Genomic DNA, 23,451 nt, shown 5'->3' with positions numbered 1-23,451 from the left:
TCCTACCCCAACCCCCAACCCTATACCAGTTATAATCAACTGCTAATTGATGTCCCTAACCCTGAAGACAAACTTTCTGGGGAGAGGGGAGGTCATCTTCTAGAATTACTTCCCACCCTTCAACATTAGCCTCCAAAACATATGTTTTCCCCAACTTTCACAACAAAACAACTTTTAAACCAAAAACAACACTCAGCATTTTGTTACCTTGACTAAATATTGAACCAGGCACATCCCAGCCTTACAGAGCTAAAAGGTGATTGACATAGGCACGTATTCTCAAGAACAATATCATTTAAAACTTAACAAAGTGTATTTACAGAAATAGGGGTGATTTGTCATAAACCGCATACATACATGTAGTGAGGAGGCTAGCAGGCCTGCTTTTTGTCCCGCCCAGCTCCCGCATGGCTAGCTTTCCACCCGGAATGACAGCACACAAACTGTATTCATTTAAACACTGCCTAGCCCATTAGTTCCAGCCTCTTATTGTCTAACTTTCACATCTTGATTAACCCATTTCTATTAATGTGTGTAGCACCACGAGGTGGTGGCTTACTGGGAAGATTCTAACCTACGTCCATCTTGGGCCAGAGCTTCACGACGACTACCAGACTTGGCTTTCTTTCTCCCAGCATCTGTTCTGTCTTCCCTGCCTACCTATGTTCTGACCTATCAGGCCAAGCAGTTTTCTTTATTAACCAATGAAAGTAACACATAGACAGATGACCCTTCTATATCACATATAGTTAGCTTCTATTTCTCCAACTGTTCCCTTGCCCTACATATAACTCTATATACGGGCAAACTTTAATAAGGTACTCTTTTTCCATCTTAATGCTCTGTTTTGGTTTGTTTTTTAGAATTAGGAGATGCAGTTAATGCCCCTTATGCCGCTCTCTTATATGTGCCCATTCGCTTTTATTGCCTCTAATCCTATCAGCCCTGAATCAGAACAGTTTCCAGGTCTGGGGTGACAGCTGGTGTTTCCAGATAAGAAACCTGGGAAGCATCAGTTCCCATAGAAAATATTGGAGAAAAAATAGCGTTTCTGGAGTGATCTGCCCCATGAGTGAATCATCACTATTACGAGAGAGAAGAGAGTGTGCAGGCTGCACGGCCCCGGCAGTGCTCTGCACTGTCCTGAGGTCCCCTGGCCCTGGTCTAATGAGAAACCATCTCGACAGGTCTTGCCTCACAGAGACCTGTCGGACAAGTGTTCATATGCTGATCTGAAACTAGACCACATGGCTCCCAACAACAGGCCACCACTGTCGACCCAAAAACTCGTGTCTGGGTTGTTATGCTTCTCTTTGGTGGTGTGCATGGTATTTTCCTGTAACTAAGTGCTGGGGATGAAAGCTATGGATAGGCCCCAGTGTGACTTCTCCACGGTCAATGTAGGTGTTTTCTTCAGCAATGGGGTCTTGGAGTCAGTTTGTGGAGAGCAACCTGTCGTCTTGGCAATAGCCTGGGTGGTTTGAGGATTCCCATGAGACTCCTTTGGACAAAACCACAATTAGATTTAACCCAGTCTTGGAATTTGAAACTTCATTTGATGACAAGAGATGGGCAGTTGGGGCTGTCTCCATTATTTGGCAATTTTTGTTAAATCTCATGTGTGTATGTGTATTGTGTGTGCATATTTACACATATATAAGCTTATGCTGTTAGGTTTCTCCCCTACCCCTCAATATGGTCCTTAATTTTAGTTGTATCTCCCTGTACTCCCTCCTTTGCCCCTTCTTCCCTCTCACCCCCCACTTGAATCTCCCATCCCTGTCACCCCCACATTTATAATTATTTAGTCTACTTCCCTTTCCTAACAAGATCTTTCTGTCCCCCCAGTCCCTTATTCGATACTTAACCCCTGTGGTTCCATGAACTGTAGCTTGGTTATCATTGACATTAGAACTAATATCCACATATAAGTGAATACATACCATATTTGTTTTTCTGGATCTGGGATAACTCACTCAGAATGTTTTTTCTACTTCCATCCATTTACTTGTGAATTTCATGATTTTGTTATTCTTAACAGCTGAGTAGTACTCCATTGTGTGAAAGTGCCACATTCTCTTTCTTCATTCTTCTGTCGAAGGGCATCTAGGCTGTTTCTCTTTTCTGAATACCATGATCAGCAATGAGGATGGGCAGGTATCTCTGGGAGGATGAAGCAGCCTTTGGGTATATGTCCAAGAGGGGTACAGCTGAATCTTGGGCGAGATTGACGCCCATCTTCCTGAGGAACCACCATACTGGTTGTCATAGTGACCGGATGAATTTACACTCCCACCAGCAATGGAGAAGTGCTCCCCTTGCTCCACATCCTCACCAGCATGAGCTGTCACTTGTACTATTGATCTTAGCCATTCCGATGAGTGTAAGGTCGACTCTTAGAGTTGTTTTGATTTGCTTTTCCCTGACAGCTAAGGATTTTGAACATTTCTTTAAGTATTTCTTAGCTATTTTGAATTTCCTCTTTTGAGAATTCTGTTTAGATCTGTGTAGGTGGGCCTTTCCATCTAGACCACTGCTCAGCTCTGTCCTACCAGCTGCTTTCCAAATAACTTCAGAGACTTATTATTAATTATAAATGCTCAGCTGAGAGTTTAGTCTTTTCTCCAGGCAGCTCTTACAACTTATATAACCCATTTCTGTTAATCTGTGAGCTGCCCTGAGGCTCCTTCAGCTATGAGCTCCCCAGATTGCTCCTTCCTTGTCTGGGTGGAGACGCCTCCAACTTGCCCCTCCTTCCCAGTGCTCTCTCCACCCCCCAAATCCTGCCTAACTACCAGCCAACCAGCTTTTTATTAACAATGAGAGCAACACATCTTCACAGTATACAAAAGGATTATTCCACAGCAGATCTGCATCCAATTTTTTAATTGGGTTATTTGTTTTGGTGTTTTGATTTTAGGCATTCTGACTGGGACAAGATGAATTCTCAAAGCAGTTTTAGTTTTCATTTTTCCTAATTGCTAACGATGTTGAAAACTTTTAAAGATGTTTCTTGGTCATTTTTGATTTCTCTTTTTGAGAACTCACCATCCATAGCCCATTGTTCATTTGGGTCATCTGTTTTCTAGATCCTATGTCATTTGAGTTCTGCTGGCAAGGCTTTCCTGAGTTTTCTAATTGGGTTGTTCAGTTTTTAATTCCATCTTCACTTCAGCTTGAATTTTCTTCAGTATTTCTGATTACTGAATTCAAATCCTAAATAGTCTCATCATTTTCTTCAGATATTGTTTTTTCTTGACCTTCATTCAGGAGTATTGCAATAAGGCCACATGGCCTAATTAAAACAAAAACGAAAACAAGCAAGCAGCCAAGTGGCCTTATTACAACACAGGTGTTTGTTCCAGTCCTGTCTGTTCATTTCCTTAAATTCTTCAATCATATTTATGAATATTCTTTTAATTTTTGTGTGCTGAGTTTCATCTAGATAATTGTATTGGAGAACATTTCTATACACTAGAGGGTGTGTGTGGGGAGGGGGTCTATGGTCCTGGTCTTTCATATTATTTGTGGTTTTCCAATATGACCTGGTCACATAGGCTTCTTTCATCAGCTGTATGTCTGATGGCAGATTCTAGCCTGCATCTATTGAGTAGAAATTCAGATTCGTTTTTGCTATTGCCCAAGCTTGTTTGATTTTAGATCAGATATAAAGAGTTGCTAAGTCAGTCCTTCACATATTCAGTGTTGAGTTTTGATTAGAGAGACGGGTGATTCCACTTCCATGTTAACTAAAAAAGTGCGCAGTTGTGACACATGGTTGGCCTGGGCTGGTGTACAAGCTGTAGTACCTGAGCTACACCCGGGAGTGTGGGAGTGGGGAGACACCAGAGTGAGAAAGGCTGCTGCACAACCTGCCTCCTGGAAGTATGAGCAGCATGGGAGGGAGAACTGGGGTGTGGGCGACTTGCCTAGTTGGGCTGATGTGTTAGTGCAAGTCCAAGCAAAGCCTGGAGTGTAGGAACGACAGGATGACAAGGAACGACTCTGAGAGAACAAGCCTCTTGTGTTTCTTTTAATCCTATCTGGGACCCAAGAAACACATGAGAATGGACACTAGATGGCGCTGTATAGAAAGGAACTGCTATCACTTCTGAAGTGGCGCTGCTTCTAGAGGAGCTACCGACGTCATCTTGTGGACACTTTATGCACAGACCCATTAAATACTAGGGTGCGGAAAGATGAAGAATGGCAGCCATCTTGTCCGTATCTATTTTAAGGCCTCCAGCAGGGGATCTGTGCTTGGTAAGCAAGCATGCTAGTTCCTTTGTGTTCACTTCTGAAAGATCCACTCGTGTGTCTCCTCTTCACGTTTCCTTGTTATCAAACTTTCAGATATGTCGTTTTCAAGTTTCAGACCAATGACTAAAGATCTACATCCCATAAGTAAATGCAGCCCTGAATCACAGGCCACCTTGGCTTCCTGACCATAGTGACAGCAAGACACTCTGCTCGAAATCCCAATGTCTAGGACTTACCTTGATGTCCCCAAGTGAATATGCTTGTACTAGCATAAAATTGAAATCTTTCTGTGAATAAAGACCAAACTTTTATTCTGCTTCCTACAACATGTTCTAGAGAACGCCCCATAAAACCGGTAAGTGGAAGGTGAGGAGGGGACCACAGGCTGCAAACGTAGGTGCCGCCAGTGCCAGAATGATGTATGCATTTATGTAAACCTGGGTCTTCTAGAGGCGCTTGAGTCTGAACTTACATATAATTTCCATTGGATGATAGACTGTTGTTCACGTCCAGCTTTGGCACAGTATTTAACATATTGCCCAAACAACTATTGTTCATAATGGGCAGTGAAGGTATCCATTTAGAATCCCGTATTAATCATTTTGTTCCCAGTAGGGCACAATAGAGCAAGGTATTACTTCTCAAGAGAAGATTAAATAGTTCTATAAGTAGAATCAGACATAGTTGCAAGCTCAGATATTTTGTTCAGTAATTTTCCTGTTGAATCTTGCTTTAGAAAACCATGCACCATTCTTAATCACTGACACCTTAGGCACCATACACAGACTTAGAGTGGCCTACTGGCTTGCAACACCCTTGGAGAGCCTCCTCCTGTCCCTGGGCAATTCCCAGAAGCAGTAGCCAGATGAGTCAGAGCAGTACATATGAGCAGGCTTTCTGTTGTCTCCAGCAAAGGAACCTGAGGACTGACATTCTGGAGATCCTGAGCTGGGAGAAGATTTCACACTAGCTTTTAATGGTGTGGCAGCACCTGAATGGCTGTTATCTAGCCATCCGTGATTGGATATAAACCAGCACATTTTGCTAGGCAGAAACATTTTTGGATTTGTATTATGGTAAGAAAGTGTGTGTGTATCCTGTCTATGAAAGGGCAGAGTTTAATTGATTCTTCCCTACTTTCTTTATTGTAATAAAAACTGCCTTCCCAATTTCGACATTTCCGATGATAACTTACTGGTTAGAAGCGAGCCTAGAAACAGAGCTACAGAAGTGAAGACCTATATGTGTTATGGGTTTTGACTAAAACCAAAGTTCATCGTAAGCAGGAAGTGATGTGGGCGGAGAGATGAGAGAAATTGAGGAGGTTGGGTAGGGCTGTGCTGTGGGGTTTGTATATTGTACTGGGAACGTGGACAGCAGTCTGTGGGCCAAGGGGATGAGGTGCGGGATTTGTATATTGTACTGGGAACATGGACAGCATTCTGTGGGCCAAGAGGACGCGGTGCGGGGTTTGTATATTGTACTGGGAACGTGGACAGCAGTCTGTGGGCCAAGAGGACGCGGTGCGGGATTTGTATATTTTACTGGGAACGTGGACAGCAGTCTGTGGGCCAAGGGGATGCGATGCGGGATTTGTATATTTTACTGGGAACGTGGACAGCAGTCTGTGGGCCAAGGGGACGCAGTGCGGGAGTTGTATATTGTACTGGGAACGTGGACAGCAGTCTGTGGGCCAAGGGGACGCGGTGCGGGAGTTGTACCGGCTGTGAACTGAGCTGCGTCTCTCATCACAGTTCTTACAGAATATAACAGAGGCACGAAACAAAGCTATTTGTGGGTGAAGACACTGCTAACCATAGATTACCAGCAATTTGAGTGACCAAAAAGTGTTTCTCCCAAAATATTTATCTCCCAGACAAAAATGGCAGATTAAATATAATAATAGAATTTCACTACTTCTGAAACTCCACTAAAACATAGCAAATGGATTTTTAAATCCCACAAGCCTGTCAGTACATAGGGAGGAGACAGTAAAAAAGTTTGAGAAGTCATCTTCAGGAAAATGATATGAAATAGTGTGGGAAAAGCCAAGATCTGCAATGACAAACCCCACAGAATCTTACAAAGAGATTCTCAAAGGGTCTAAGGTGAAGAAAAAGACAGACCGAGGAGCTGCCATCGATTAGAGATGAAGGAAACGCGACAACCAGGTGCAGTGGGAACTTTGAAGGCAGAAAAATAACACCACTGGGAAACCGGTGACATCCGAATGAAGTCTGGTTCAGGTTTCGGTAATATTTGCCATTGTTGCATAGTTTTGGCGAATACGCTACGCTTATGAGCAATGCTAACGAGAGAGGAAGGGTCGATGAAAAGTGTGCAGACCCTCTGCTCCAGTTCTAAGACTCTTTTGTAAACGTAAAATTATTTCAAAATTAGCTTTTCCAATACCACCACTGTTGAGAGAGAGAGAAAACTCCAGCTTCCCTCTCTCACTCAGGGCGCTTGGGCAACTGTTCCTGGAACTGATGATCTCCCGAGTACAGACTGCTGGAAACTGGATTTCTGTGGTCCTGGAAACAGGGATGTGAGCGCAGTGTGTACACACACTTTGGCGACGCTGACCTTGGAGGTACATGGCGGAGCCGCACTCACTGCAAGGCCCTACACACCAGACAGGGAAAGCACCGCCCTAGGGACGAACATGAGTCTCCGTCAGGCTCCCTCCTGCAGTCATGTAAGAGAAACTGCATTTTGCTCTGAACCTCAAATTCCACTTGATGATATTTGGGAAAGTAATGGACTCTTTCTTGAATATTACCCTATTCCTGCCATTTTGCTGCAACCAGTCCATATAGAGGTCTATGTCAATTCTTTCAGATTTTTTCTATATCAAGTTGTGTCATCTGTGATCTTGTTTTCTTCCTCCTCAAACTGCACGCCTTCAGTTTCCTTTCTGCATTAGTTACTTTTTTTCTCTTGTCATGTGACTTGACATAAACCGCTTAAAGGAGTGGAGATTTGTATTGGCTTAGTGGAGATACAGCCCGCCTTCGCAGGGACTTGGCACCTGTACTGGTCTGACTGTGAGGCAGGAGCATGGACAGCAAACAGGAAGCAGAAAGATGGAGAAGCGGCCCCTCCAATCCCCAATGCACAAACCCAAGGCTTCTCTCAGTAACACCATTTCCTTGTTTGAACATGACTTGTCCACATCTTTATTTTGGCATTTGCTTATTTTTGAGACAGGCCTGGAACACAGGCTCTATGTGCCTGAGGATGAACGCCTGATCCTCTGCTCCTACTGGGACTGACATGCACCCCCACGCCTGGCTCTTGTTCCAGCTTCAGATACCCCATTCTCCTCTCCTTGATAAACATTTCCTGCTCCATCTTTTTCCTCTTCCTCTTCACTCCAATACTGATCATTGGCAGTGAGAAGTAACCATCTCCTGGCCTGTCTCTTAGGCTGAGAATGCCCTTAATGCCCTTGATCCTGTCTGTCATCTCATGGCATCCTGGACGTCCACACTCCCTCCAAAGAAACCCATTAAGCTCTGCTTACAGCTTTCTACATTCCTCCTGCAAGCCATTGTCAAAATCAAGTTCATTACAGCGGTGGCCACTGCTCTGCCTCGGAGTTTTGTCTTGGTTATTTCTCTTGTTGCTGTAAAGTAGTAAAATAACCAACAGAAGAAATTTCAGGAAGAAAGGGCTTATTTTAGCAACACAGTTGTTACAGCAGGGAAGGCACTGTGGTCTTGTATGTTAAATGAGTTAAACGTGTTAAATATAAGTTAAAATGCATTGTCTCCAAATTCATATGCTAAAGCCTTGGATGTTGGTACCTCGGCACAGAGCTGTATTTGGAAATAAGATTTATAAGGTAATTAAGTTGAAATTAGGTTGTAGAGTAGACCCAAATCCAATATGATTATGTTTTAAGAAAAGGGAAATCTACACACATGCAAACAGGGAAGGAAATGTGAAGATATAGGAAAAAAAACAGAGTTACTTACCAGCCAAGGAGAGAGGGAGAGAGGGTTGGGGCAGATCATTCTCTTATAGTCCTTAGGCACTAATCAACCCTGCTAACACAATGGTCTTGGACGCCAAGCCTCTGAAGGTCCCAGGAAGATGGTCCCACAAGGAGCCGTGACAGGTGAGAGATGGAGACAGATAGGCATGTCATGTGTAGAGAGGGTTTGGGTATAGTTTATTTCGTGGGTTATGGGAGAAAAGGGAAGTGGGAAGGGGATAGAGGAGAGGAACCATGGCAGAAGCCACCTCTTCCTAAGAGAGAGACAGGGGCAGAGATAGTGTAGGCTGGAAACAGAAGGAAGATCCACTTGCCTTGGCAGAAGTGGGGGAGTGTCTTTTAAAGGGACAGGACAGACCATTACATTCCCATCTCTTTTTTTATAATAAAAAGATGGGACGTTAGGCAGAAGAGGTTAAAGGAATTGGGATGGCAGATTTTCAGCACTGCTTCTGCTTACTTGTGGGCGTTGTCTTAGGGGGGTCTTGAGAAAGCTGGGTGCTGGTCACATCCTAGAGTAGCTGGTCTCTTTTCTTCTGTCTGGTGTTTGCAGTATGGAAATGTCCGGTGTTTCTTAGATCTGTTTAAGATATTGGCAGAACAGAGGACAAAGTTAAGTTCAGGGGAAAATTTTTTAAGACCATGGAATTGAGAAGGGTGTATCCGACCAGTTTAAGAAGGATTCTTCAATTTGGCTCCTTGGAACTGACAAGAATTCTTTGGGTTTGTGAAAACACAAGTTTAAACATCAGCATATTTATACCAGAATGACCATGACAGATATTTTTGCATAATGAAAAGTATCATCAGAGGAATGTAAATTGGCTGAAAGACACTTAAGGAAATGCTTGACATCCTTTGTCATCAGAGAAATGCAAATCAAAACAACTCTGAGATTTCATCTTACACCTGTAAGAATGGCCAAGATGAAAAACACCGATGACAACTTATGCTGGAGAGGTTGTGGGGAAAAGGGAACACTTCTGCATCGCTGGTGGGAATGCAAGCTGGTACAGCCCCTTTGGATGTCAGTATGGCGATTTCTCAGAAAATTAGGAAACAACCTTTTTCAAGACCCAGTAATACCACTTTTAGGTATTATATCCAAATGATGCTCAATCATGCCACAAGGACATGTTCTCAACTATGTTCATAGCAGCATTGTTTGTCATAGCCAGAACCAGGAAACAACCTAAATGCCCCTCGACCAAAGAATGGATAAGGAAAATGTGGTATATTTACCCAATGGAGTACTACACAGCAGAAAAAAATGACAGCTTGAATTTTGCAGGCAAATATATGGAGCTAGAAAACATTATTTTGAGTGAGGTAACCCAGACCCAGAAAGACAATTATCACATGTACTCACTCATAAGTGGTTTTTAAACACAAAGCAAAGAAAACCAGCCTACAAATCACAATCCCAGAGAAGCTAGACAACAATGAGGACACTAAGAGAGACTTACATGGATCTAATCTACATGGGAAGTAGAAAAAGACAAGATCTCCTGAGCAAATTGAGAGCATGGGGACCTTGTGAGAGGATTGAAGGGGAGGGAAGAAGCAGAGAGAGGGTAGCAGAGAAAAATGTAGAGCTCTATAAAAATCAATAAGATTTTTTAAAAAATTACACTTGTAAAAGGACAGAAAGAAGAAAAAACTCTTGTAATAGAAGCTTAAAAGTAGAACTGACAATAGTAGAGAATAGCTTAATATATTTTAAAACAGGGTATATTACAAAAATATGTAGTATTTTTATAAGGGACTTAAAAGTACATACCAATTTAAAACATGAGACTTATTGCTTTATTAGTATGGAATGAGATATAATGGGCAGACAATTATAACATTTAACAGTAAACATAGGTGTGTGTGTGTATACACAGGAATTAGGCAAAGTGGATGCCTTTGGTGGGCCTTAACAAAGTCATGTACTGTGCAAAACACACATGTAACAGAGTCAACACTGGAGCACCAGGCAGGGAATACCTCAGTAAAGATGGCAGAACCGGGTCCCTTAAAGAAATGGAGAAGACAAACAAAAAATTGGAAGAAATTAATAAATCCCTCAGAGAAAACCAAGAAAAAACAAACAGGTGAAGAAAACAGTTCAAGACTTGAAGACTGAAATACAGGTAATAAAAAAAACCCACAAACCAAGGTAATTCTGGATATAGAAAATCTGGGTAAATGAACAGGAACTATAGAGACAAGTATAACCATCAGAGTACAAGAGATAGAAGAAAGAATCTCAGGCACTGAAGATACTAGAGAGGGAATAGATTTATTGGTCAAAGAAAACATTAAATCCAACAAATTCTTAACACAAAACATCCAGGAAATCTGGGACACCATGAAAATATCAAACCTAAGAGTAATAGGGGTAGAAGAGAGAGAAGAACTCCAGCTCAAAGGCACAAAAATATATTCAAAAAACTCATAGAAGAAAACTTTCCCAACCTAAAGAATATTCCTATGAAGGCACAAGAAGCTTACAGAACACCAAATAGACTGGATCTAAAAAAAAATCTCCTCACCATATAATAATCAAAACACAAACATACAGAATGAAGAAAGAAAATTAAGAGCTGCAAAGGAAAAAGGTCGAGTAATATATAAAGGTAAAGCCATCAGAATTACACCCGACTTTCATTGGAAACCATGAAAGCCAGAAGGTCCTGTATAGATGTGCTGCAGACACCAAGAGACCATAGATGCAAGCCCAGACTACTACACCCAGCAAAGCTTTCATTCACCATCAATGGAGAAAACAAGATATTCCATGACAAAACCAGATTTAAACAATATGTATCCAAAAACCTAGCCTTACAAAAAAGGAAAGAAGGAAAACCCCAACCCAAGGAAGCTAACTATACCCACAAAAACACAGGCATCTGATAACCCCCCACCAGTCTGACCCAAAGAAGGAATACACACAAATACTACTACAGAAAAATAACCACAATTAACAACCACTGGTCGTTAATATCACTTAATATCAATGGACTCAATTTACCTATAAAAAGACACAGGTTAACAGAATGGATATTAAAGCAGGGTCCAGCCTTCTGCTGTATACAAGAAACATAGCTCAACCTCAAAGACAAATACTACCTCAGAGTAAAGGGTTGGGAAAAGGTTTTCCAATCAAATGGACCTAAGAAACAAGTGGGTATAGCTATCCTGCTATCTAACAAAATTGATTTCAAACTAAAATCAGTCAGAAGAGATGGAGAAGGACTTTATTCTAACAACAGGAACAATTCATCAAGGTGCAGTTTCAATCCTGAGCATCTATGCCCCTAATACAAGAACACCTACATATGAAAAAGAAACATTACTAAAACTTAAATCACACATCAAATCCCACACACTAATAGTAGGAAACTTCAACACTCCACTCTCATGAATGGAGAGGTCAACCAGATAGAAAGTTAACAGAGAAATAAGAGAGCAGATGTCATGAATCAAATGGACTTAACAGACATCTATAGAACATTCTACCCAAACACAAAAGAATACAGCTTCTTCTCAGTACCTCATGGAACCTTCTCTAAAACTGATCACATACTCAGTAACAAAGCAAACCTCCACAGATATAAAAAAAATTGGACTAACTCCTTGTGTCTTATCAGATCACCATGGATTAAAGTTAGAATTTAACAACAATATTACTCTCAGAAAGCCTACAAACTTATGGAAATGGAACAGTGAACTATTGAACAACCCTTGGGTCAAGGAAGAAATAAAGAAACTAAAGACGTCCTTAAATTCAATGAAAATGAAGGCACAGCATAGCCAAACCTATGGGACACCATGACAGCAGTGCTAAAAGGAAAGTTAATAGCACTAAGTGCCCACATAAAGAAAACAGAGAAAGCTCACATTAGTGACTTAACAGCACACCTGAAAGCTCTAGAACAAAAAGAAGCAGATGTACCCAGGAGGAGTAGAAAACAGGAAATAATCAAATTGAGAGCTGAAATCAACAAAATAGAAACAAAACAATACAAAGAATCATAAAACAAAGATCTGGTTCTTTGAGAAAATCAACAAGAGAGACAAACCCTTATCCAAACTAATCAAAAGGCAGAGAGAGAATATCCAAATTAATAAAATCAGAAATGAAAAGGGAAACATAAAATAAACACTGAGGAAATCATTATATATCAAAATAATGAGAGAATCATTAGGTCATACTACAAAAACCTGTACTCCACAAAATTGGAAAATATAAAAGAAATGGACAATTTTTTAGATAGATAAAATATACCAAAATTAAAACAAGACCAAGTAAGCAATTTAAATAGACCTATGAATTGCAAGGAAATAGAAGCTGTCATCAAAACTTCCCAAGCAAAAAAAAAAAAAAGTTCAGGGCCGGATGGTTTTAATGCAGAATTCTACCTGAATTTCCAAGAAGAGCTAATACCTATACTCCTTAATGTGTTCCACATAATAGAAAACAGAAGAGTCATTGACAAACTCTTTTTATGAGGCTACAGCTACCCTGATACCAAAACCACAGAAAGACTCAACAAAGAAAGAGAATTACAGACCAATCTCACTCATGATTGCAAAAATAAAATACTGGCAAACCAAATCCAAGAACACATCAAAATAATCATCCACCATGATCAAGCTGGCTTCATCCCAGAGATGCAGGGCTGGTTCAACATATGAAAATCTATCAATGTAATCCATCATATAAATAAACTGGAAGAAAAATACCATGTGATCATTTCATTAGATGCTGAAAAAGCATTTGAAAAAATCCAATACTCCTTCATGATAAAGGTCTTGGAGAGATCAGAAAAAACAGGAACATATCTAAATATAATAAAAGCAATATACAGCAAGCTGATAGCCAACATTAAATTAAATGAAGAGAAACTCAAAGTGACCCCACTAAAATCAGGAACAAGTCAAGGCTGTCCACTCTCTCCATATCTCTTCAACATAGTTCTTGAAGTTTTAGCAATAGCAATAAGACAACAAAAGGAGATCAAGGGGATTCAAATTGGAAAGGAAGAAGTCAAATTTTTGTTATTTGCAGATGATATGATAGTGTATATAAGTGACCCCAAAACCTCTACCAGAAAACTCCTACAGCTGATAAATCCCTTCAGTGATGTGGCAGGATACGAGATCAACTCAGAAAAAAAAATCAGTAGTCCTCCTATACACAAATGATAAAGAAGCTGAGAGGGAAATCAGAGAAACATCACCTTTCACAATAGCCACAAATAACATAAAATATCTTGGGGTAACACTAACCAAAGAAGGGAAAGACCTATTTGACAAGAACTTTAAGTCTTTGAAGAAAGAAATTCCACGTGTCCTCAGCTGGCCCACCTGTGGGCGGGAAGGAATGTGGAGAGAGCCTGGCCGAGTCATAGAGCATCAATGTGATGGTTTAGATAAAATGGCGCAGTTCCCCGAGGGGTACAGAGGGCCACGAGGGGCAGGTGGGTCCCACAAGGATCTGTGGTAGGTGAGAGACAGAGACAGATAGGCACACCATGCAGAGTAAGTTTGGATATAGTTTATTCAGTAAAAGGAAAAGGGGAGAGAAAGAGGGGAGGAGAAAAGGCCTGAGCCACATCTTCCAAAGAGAGACAGGGAAAAAAAAAAAAAAAAAAAAAAAAAAAAAAAAAAAAAAAAAGCAAAAGGAAGATCAGCTTGCCTTGGCAGAAGGGGGGAGTAGGCAGGGCTTGTCTCTTAAAGGGACAGGACAGACAATTACACTTGGGATGGCTAGCATTGAGTGAAGAACTGTATCAAAGGGTCTCAGCATTAGGAAGGTTGAGAATCACTGCTCTAAAACAAGAAAAGCAAATTTCTGACACTTAAGTAACCCTGTCTGTATGACATTGTTATAGAAATTCTAACAACTAATATGTGCAAAAGAGAATAGATCAATGACAGGAAGGGTTGTCATTTTGTTTGTTGATACACAATAAACACCTACTATGCTATCCAACAGATAGTATATCTTCAATAAACATTGTCTAAGGGAACTTAAAAAGCAAATTATTATATTGCTCCTTGGACAAATCTATTAAGTACCAACAATGCAATGCCCCCCCCAACCATAGCTCCTAAAGCTGAATTCCTGATATCTTACCACATACTGTGATGTAATGGATCTGTTGCCACACCCCAAATGAACAAAAGCCCCTATGATGACTCGCATCCTGGAACAATTTCCTGAAAAAAAGACAAAAAGTCTTACTGTGATGTAGTAAATTATAATATACTCACCAAAAGAAACATACCAGATTTGCCAACTTAGACAGTGAAGAGTCCAGAAATAAAATGTAGAAATAAAGTGACCAGTCCAGGAATATAGAAATATAAAGTTGTAAGCCCAAACACATTTTGGGAGAAAAATAAATAAATAAAGTTGACAACCAGTGTTAACCTTTAACAAACACTTTTAACCTTAAGAGCAGACATCCTGGCAGCCATGTGAACAGAGGTAAATGATGGAGGAAGGTCATCTTTCTATGTGTTGCTTTCATTGGTTAATTAATAAAGAAACTGCTTGGCCTGATAGGTCAGAACATAGGTGGGTGGAGTAGACAGAACAGAATGCTGGGAAGAAGGGAAGTGAAGCAGTCACCATGCTTCTCCGACCCGAGATGGATGTAGGCTAGAATCTTTCCTGGTAAGCCACCACCTCATGGTGCTACACAGATTATTAGAAATGGGTTAATCAAGATGTGAAAGTTAGCCAGTAAGAGGCTGAAACTAATAGGCCAGGCAGTGTTTAAAAGAATACAATTTGTGTGTTGCTATGTTGGGTGTAAAGCTAGCCGTGCGGGAGCCAGGTGGGAATGTAGCCTGCAGCTCCTTCTACAGGTAAACTTTTAACAACTGTCTCCCGCCTCCCAGCTTCCCAGCCAGGCAGGTACCGCAGACAAAGGTTAGCTTCTAACTACTGTCTCTATGGGACCCTCTGCTTGTTTCCCTTAATTTTTAACTTTCCCACTAAGTGACTCTACTGTCTGCCTTGCATTCTTTCAGGAACAATGAAAAGTGGCTGTGTCAGCCACAGGCTTTCACAAAAATGCTAAGTTAACAGTCTAATGTCCTTCAACCAAAAGTTGTAAAACTTAAAATGCAGTGTGACTTTAAGTCTGACCTCAGGGATGTAAAAGCTCTTTGGCCCACACATGGTACCTGATTTTACTATAAGAGGAGGCCCAAAACCAACCCTCATTGCCACTGTTACAGAAAGCCATTCTCTGGCTGTGGTCACAGCTATAGCTGATAAGCTTTGTGTGCCCATTTTTTCTTTCTTTTTCTGGAATAAAGCTTGCTTCTGGTTTAATAGACTTTGATGGTCAGTTCTCTGCCCCCATCATTGCGTCGCAACCCCTGGACCCAACAGAATGGCACAAACACAAGGCTGGTCTTTTCTGTTTCTGCAAGTGTTTGGTTGGCTGACGTCATTAAAGGCAGCAAGAACAGCCTGGATCAATAGTTTAAAGTAGGAGATAATTAAGAACTTCCCTGTTCTTACTGAAGCATTTCTAATGAGTACAGGAAAAAGACTGATTAAATTTCCTTAGGACTCATTCAGTTATAGATTCATAGCACATCTTCAACCCCATCTCCACGTTCTAATGTTACCACCATCATGATCAATCACTATTTAATTTGGTGACCTGAAATGCTAAACAAATGCCAACAACATATAAGAAAAAGCAATAGCAACCATATATTATGCTTTTTAGCTACAAATACCCTTTTCTTTTTTTGTGAGTTGGTGAGGGGAGAAGAGGAGACAGACACAATCTGATGGTGAATGGCTGCCAGCATGTCTATTGAAAAAGAATACACTTTTTAAACTCTACAGTTACACATAGGATTAAGTGGGAGAAAGGATGCTCATGAGCTGGGGTGTGGCTTGAGATAATGGATTGAGGACCTTGACAATAGGCACAGTCATATGTTAATAGAAGGGTAGAAAGTTCCTCCTGACAAAGATAAGAATCTGTCTCCCTTTTTTAGCAAGCAGGAAATTTCTTCAGGTCCCTGAGGGAATGGGGACTTGCCTGAATGAATGCCTGACCTTTTGATGTAAGTGGGTATTCTTTCTATGTGTTGCTTTCATTGGTTAATTCATAAAGAAACTGCTTGGCCTGATAGGTCAGAACATAGGTGGGTGGAGTAGACAGAACAGAATGCTGGGAAGAAGGGAAGTGAGTCAGTCACCATGCTTCTTCAACCTGAGACAGTCGCAGGTTAGGATCTTTCCTGGTAAGCCACCACCTCATGGTGCTACACAGATTACTAGATGTTAAACGAATATATAAGAGTTAGCCAATAAGAGGCTAGAGCTAATGGGCCAGGCAGTGTTTAAAAGAATACAGTTTCCGTGTAATTATTTTGGGTAAAGCTAGCTGGTGGCCGGGAGCCAGGCTGCGGGAACGCAGCCCGCAGCTCCTTCTACAACCTTGTAAAAGGACTTTCTTGGGGGAATCACACCTAGAATATTGCAGGTTCTTGTATTACTTAGTTTATCCAATAGCTAGAGCTGAAAAGTGAACAAAGACAAAGCTGTAGCTCCAGTTCATCCTTGCCATCTGGGAAATTGCTTTCCTGTCTCTCTCGCCAACACCAGGCACTCAGAGTCTCCAAACAAAGGGAAGGCACCAAAAGCCCAGTTCTACATTCTTGGTGACTACTGCAGCTTCCTTCCCTGGAGTGGTCAGCTGCCTCCATCCCCAATTAAGCACTCAGCTTTAGACCATTCTAGGGCACAAACCCAGCTTGTGGCAGACACATACATCATCACCCCTCACCTATAACCTATATAATCTCCTTGCTTTAGTTCAAGTGGGCAGCTTCTCCAGCCTTGATTTCTGGGACTGAAGAACTTGCTCAGGAGTTGCTTTGTTCAAATAAACCTGTCCAGACACTGAAAGACCTCCTGAGTGGGGAGACTCTCACTCGAGTCTCGGGATAACATGACCCCCCAGGAACTCATGAGATACCGTCCTTGCTGCAATCACACGAGGTTTATTGACAGGACAGGGACCAGTGCACCAGTGTGGGAAACTCATTTCCCACGCAGGGGTAGAGAGTTCGACCCTGAGTAGCTGGGAGAAGGGGTATTTAAGGGAAGAAACCACAACCCAGTAATCCAAAGCGGGTAGGGAGGGCATTGTTGGAAAATTCTGAAAATACCAGTGATAATCACAAGGGGGTAACTCCCTGTTTCTCAAGATTATTCTTAAGATTATAATACAACTTTATCTTCAGCTAGTTCCTAAAACAGAGTCACTGAACCAGCTAACCTAGATTTTTGGCTCTTCTCTTCCTGCTTAGATTTTTGGCTGTATTTTTTCTGCTAGAAAGGTCTGGATTTATCCAGGTCTTTCATCTCCCCACTTCTTCTAGTGCCTAGTTCTAATCATAGAACTAGATTTCAGTATCTTTTTGACCTTGTAAAGTGCTTTATTGGTGGTGTAACATAAAAATCTGAACAGCATTCATTCTTTCTCTAATGAAGGTAATTAGTTTTAGTTCATTAAAGTACTGAGGGGCCTGTCTTAGGGCAGCAGTATCTGTCCCAACATTGGCAGCTACCCCAAGGCCCAGGATTACTACTAGTGTCAGAGAAATAGGTTCTCTTCAAAAGCGAGTTGGGTGCTTGTCAAACTCATCTTCGAGTGTGTTAGCTGGATGATAAAAGACCCTAGGCACCAGTTGTACAAGCAACTGGTCATTAAAAACTGATGTCGACACTCAAGGTGTCAGGCTTGTACTACAAGCCCACCATTTATCTAAATGGGGAACCAAGTACCTGGTGTCAGGAGTCTTAGGACTCTTAAGAGTCTCATTACACAAACGTTTGTAGGCAGCCGGTGGACTTACCAGGCATGACCCTACACCTGTAACCTCAGTAAGAGTCAGCTTATGATTAGTCCCCCAAAGACAAGCATGCTGACTGGTGGTGGTGTTAAAAGCCCCGATACTGCAATTCATCAAGAGTATCAAGTATGGCCCTTTCCAACAAGGCTCAAGATTCTCAACTCGATGCTGCTAGACAAAAATGTCATCCCCTACTTGGAACTGATGCAGCACGTGTGAATCTTCAGCGTATATACTTCTTTTAGTTGTTTTTAGATCTGGCATTTCACCACTTCAAGGGCCTTTGGGTGGGCAAATAAAAGTCTGGGCAACAAAGGCAGGTCCATTATCAGACCCGATTACCTCGGGTATCCCAAACCTCAGGAAGATTTCTTTTATGATCTTCTTAGCCACCACATTGGCGGTCTCAGTCCTGGTAGGAAAAGCTTCTACCCAGCCTGAAAAAGTATCTATAAAAACTAATGAGTACTTGTTACCATATCTGGCTGGCGTAATTTCTGTAAAATCTACCTCCCAGTAGGCCCCAGGCCGGTCACCCCTGAGCCTCTTCCCAGGAGTAGATATGGAGTGTCCTACATTAGTCATAGCACAGGCCTTACAGCTTCTGACTACTTCTTCTGCCAAGTCAGAGAGTCCCATAACATATTAGTTGGAGGACCTAACCACATCTTTTAGTTTCTTGGCCCTCAAGTGGGTCAGGTAATGCAATTTGGTAATATACTTGTGCCCTTCTTTTTGTGGGAGGACTAAATTTCCTCCTTCTGTCTCTACTGCTCCGTATGGGGTTTTCTTTACCAGTCCTAATTTGCCCATAACTTGATAGTCCTCAGCGGTGTATCTAAAATTGGTTTCACTAATATCATAATAATCTTTAGGCTCTTTGACTGCCAGGATCATTGCTCCTTGGGCTACCTGTTTAGCAGTTAGGTCTGCCATCTGATTTTCTTTTGCCACAGCATCTCGAGCTTTTTGTTGTCCTAGACAATGTATGATGGCTACCTTCTTTGGCAAATGTATGGCCTCAAGGAGGCTCAACATTTTTTCTTTATTTTTTATGTCTTTTCCTGCAGATGTCAACAGTTCTCTTTGTCTGTATATTGCTCCATGTATATGTGCAGTGGCAAAAGCATACCTGCTGCCAGTGTAGATGTTGATAGACTTCCCCTCTGCCATCGGTAGAGCTTGTATCAAAGCCTACGAGTTCGGCTTTCTGGGCCAACATCCTTCAGGGAGGCTACTAGACCAGATTACTTGCTTTCTGTCCACCACTGCTGCCCCCGCCTTCCACTTACCTTCTTACCTTCAACCACAAAACTGCTGCCGTCTGTATACCAGCTCAGACTCCCAGGCCAAGGCTGATCCTTCAGAACATTTTGTGTACAAGCTTCTTCTGCCAAAATGTCAGCGCAGTGATGGGTAGTTGAGGTGTCATCAGTCTCAGGCAACAGGGTAGCGGGATTGAGGACAGCAGGGGGAGCGAAGGTCACTGGTTCAGTCAACAAAAGGCTTTAATCACCTCTGGCCCAATTTGAGTAAACCTGATCTGGGCCTTCACCTTTGTTAACAAGTCTCCTTCTAATAAAGGTGTGGGAAACTCAGGGATAACCAGGAAGGAATGAGTCACTTGTCCTCTCCCCAAATCTACAGTTCGTAAGGTGGTCCACAGATATTGTTTCTGTCCAGTTGCTCCAGTTACTATAGTCTTTGTATTCTTTAGCTTCCCCAGTGGTTGTTTCAGCACAGAGTGCTCAGCCCCTGTGTCCACTAGAAAATCCATAGGGGTCCCCTCCACAGTCAGGGTTACTCTAGGATCAGGGAGGGGGTCCGAGCCCCATCCCCTCTAATCATCTTCTTCTAGGGCCAGTACCTTAGAGGCCCTTCCTTTCTTCTTTGGGCATTCTCTTGCCCAATGTCCTTTTTCTTTGCAATAAGCACATTGGTCTCTGTCCAAGGGGTGCCTCTGTCCGTCTTCACTCATCTTTGGTCTTCTGTTGCCCAGGTTCTATCTGTCTAGGTCCTGTCCCCCCCCCTCTCTCTCTCTTATGAAGCACTTTCTCTGCCTCCTTAACCAAATCCTGCAAGGTCTAATCCTGCAATCCTTCTAACGGCTGTAATTTTTCTTAATATCTGATGCTGACTGTCCTATGAAGGCCATCACTACCCTGCTTGCTGACCCTCAGAGGTTGGGTCAAAGGGAGTATAACACCTATAAGCCTCCTTTAAATTATCAAGAAACACAGACAGTGGTTCAGCCAGCCCCTAAAGAACCTCTCTTTGACCTTGAAAACATACACAGGGAACTAGATAAGGCTCATATCTGTTTACACATTTTTTAACCAAAATCTCTCTTGCTTTTTAGACAACATATCAAAAATCTCTCTTGCCTTTTAGACAACATAAAAACTCTTACCAAAGTCTTTTTTGTGGTTTTTCTCAGTGGGGATGTATGGCTACATTTTAAACAAGAACAGCACATAAAATTCTATACCAGTGTGAAACATTTGAGACCAATAATAGGTTTTATTTTAACATTAACCAACAATAATTTGTAATCCGCCCCTATAAATGATGACAAATACTTATAATACTTATAACCCATAGGATCTGAAAGAGTTCGTCACCCATTGAGCCAAGCCTTGGTCAGCTTTGACCAGAGGTTTGAGGCATGCAGCTCCCAGGGCAGGTAGAGGGAACTCATCCATCAGCATGGGATGGGGGAGGGCAGGGTAGTATGCAGCACTGGGGAAAAAAGATTGTTAACCTTTTTAGGCCATAGCTATTCCCCTCAGATTTTTTGTTTAGTGTTCGAAATCCTATTGGGGTACATCCTTCTTCTACAACTATGTCTGGCAGCCTCGATATCTTGTAACAGCAAGGCTGAATAGCCCAGCCATCCATACAAGCATGCTGCCCCACAGCCACGTGCTTGGGGATGACTCTTGTTTTTATGAAATATATCCCTATGTTTATGGCCCTATTTCTAAAGTCTTGTAAGTGGTAACAATATCAAAGTCAAAAGAAGTCATGATTTGAGTCAGCATCAGTCTAAGGCAGGACAAAAGCACAACACACATTACACAGACATACAGGACAATGGCGCCAAACAAACCAAAGACACAGCTTCAAGCTGCCCTGCTATCGAAATGAGACCGCTATCCATGCATGTCTCTACAGAGAACTGACCATGCCACCTGCGTGTCATACCACAGAACTGAGAAACGTCACCTGTGTATCTCACCAGAGAACTGAACACACTACCTGCATGTAAGACAAAACAGAGACCAAAGATACACAAAGGCTAACAAAACTTAAAAGACAAAAGCACCGATCCAGAGTCAACCTCACAGTCTGTCCCAATCGTCAAAGTCACAAGTAAGACAAAACAAAAGACCAAAGACACACAAGACACACAAACAAATGTCTGTCTCCACTGAGACAGACAAAACCATTCCAGAAATACAGACAGCTGAGAGGGCATATAGTTCCTTCAATACAGGAGAACTTCCGTATCCTCACCAGCACCCAGACAGAAATCTCCCAGGCATCCCTGGGTCCCTTCTGACCTCCTGGGACGTCTCCCAGGGCGGCAGCCGGTGATCTCCTAGCATGTCTGCTGATCACTCCTTCCGTCTCCTCCCGAGACATGAGCAACTGCAAAACCGAAACCAAAAATATAGAACCTGTACAGAACCTGAATTCAGCTGGCACAGAAACACAAAGACACAGACACCGACTATAAACCCGAAAGTACAGAACCTGAACCTGAACCTGAATTCAGCTTTTGCACGTAAACACAAAGACACAGACACAGACACAGACACGTAGACAATGTCTCACTTCCAAGTGGGTCTTCAGAGAGGGGGGTGGTCACCAATCCCGGGAAGGCCCCCAAATGAAAGCAGGAAGACTCTCACTCAAGTCTCGGGATAACACAACCCCCCAGGAACTCATGAGAGACCATCCTTGCTGCAATCACACGAGGTTTATTGACAGGACAGGAACCAGTGCACTGGGGCCGAAACTCATTTCCCATGCAGGAGTAGAGAGTTTGACCCCGAGTAGCTGGGAGGAGTATTTAAGGGAAAAAAACCACAACCCAGTAATCCAAAGGGGGTAGGGAGGGCATCATTGGAAAATTCCAAAAATACCAAGTGATTATTGAAAAATTCCGAAAATACCAGTGATAATCAAAAGGGGGTAACTCCATGTTTCTCAAGATTATTCTCAAGATTACAATCTAACATTATCTCCAGCTAGTTCCTAAAACAGAGTCACTGAACTGGCTAACCTAGATTTTTGGCTCTTCTCTTCCTGCTTAGATTTTTGGCTCTATTTTTTTCTGCCAGAGGGGTCTGGATTTATCCAGGTCTTTCAGGAAGTACACTTGAACACATTGGCACAGGGAACCACTTCCCAAATATAACCCCAGCAGCACAGACACTGAGAGAAACAATTAACAAATGGGACCTCCTGAGACTGAAAAGCTTCTGTAAAGCAAAGGACACCATCAACAAGACAAAATGACAGCCTACAGAATGGGAAAAGATCTTCACTAACCCCACATCAGACAGAGGTCTGATCTCCAAAATATACAAAGAACTCAAGAAATTGGACACCAAAAGATCACATAATCCAGAAAAAAAATGGAGTACAGACCTAAACAGAGAACTCTCAACAGAGGAATCTAAAATGGTTGAAAGAGACTTAAGGAAATGTTCAACATCCTTAGTCATCAGAGAAATGCAAATCAAAACAACTCTGAGATTTCATCTTACACCTGAAAGAATGACCAAGATCAAAAACACTGATGACTACTTATGCTGGAAAGGTTGTAGGGGAACGATGTGGGAGGGTCTTCTGTTTGAGTTGATTTCACTGGTTAATAAAGAAACTGCCTTGACCCATTTGATAGGCCAGCCCTTAGGTGGGTGGAGTAGACAGGACAGAATGCAGGGAAGAAGGGAAGTGAGCCAGATGCTATGGAGCCAGCTGCCAGGTAAGCTGCCTGGTAAGCCACCACCTTATGGTGCTATACACATTAATAGAAATAGGTTAATCAAGATGTGATAGTTAGCCAGTAAGGGGCTGGAGATAATGGGCCAGGCAGTGTTTAAATGAATACAGTTTCTGTGTAATTAGTTTGGGGCATAAGCTAGCCAGGCGGCCGGGAGCCTGGTGGCAGAAGGCAGCCCGCTGCTCCTTCTATAGGAGAAAGGGAACACTTCTGCATTGCTGATGGTAATGCAAGCTGGTACAACCCCTTTGGATGTCAGTGTGGCGATTTCTCAGAAAATTAGGAAACAACC

The 23,451-nt window shown here is 42.1% G+C and overlaps 1 long non-coding RNA gene across 1 annotated transcript; it reads right to left on the bottom strand.

Moving 5' to 3' along the window:
- Positions 1 to 8,416: 8,416 nt before the first annotated feature.
- LOC119820029 lies at positions 8,417 to 19,575 on the bottom strand. The gene is made up of 3 exons (XR_005286325.1): positions 19,438 to 19,575; positions 14,388 to 14,470; positions 8,417 to 8,840 (listed from the first exon to the last, which is right to left on the bottom strand). It is a non-coding gene; the product is annotated as an uncharacterized LOC119820029 (long non-coding RNA).
- Between the last annotated feature and the right edge of the window lie 3,876 nt (positions 19,576 to 23,451).

Source organism: Arvicola amphibius, chromosome 7, assembly GCF_903992535.2.
Source record: "Arvicola amphibius chromosome 7, mArvAmp1.2, whole genome shotgun sequence".
In the NCBI taxonomy this organism is placed as follows: domain Eukaryota; kingdom Metazoa; phylum Chordata; class Mammalia; order Rodentia; family Cricetidae; genus Arvicola; species Arvicola amphibius.
The sequence above is the reverse complement of the archived record's forward strand: the minus strand, read 5'-3'. Positions and strand labels throughout refer to the sequence as shown.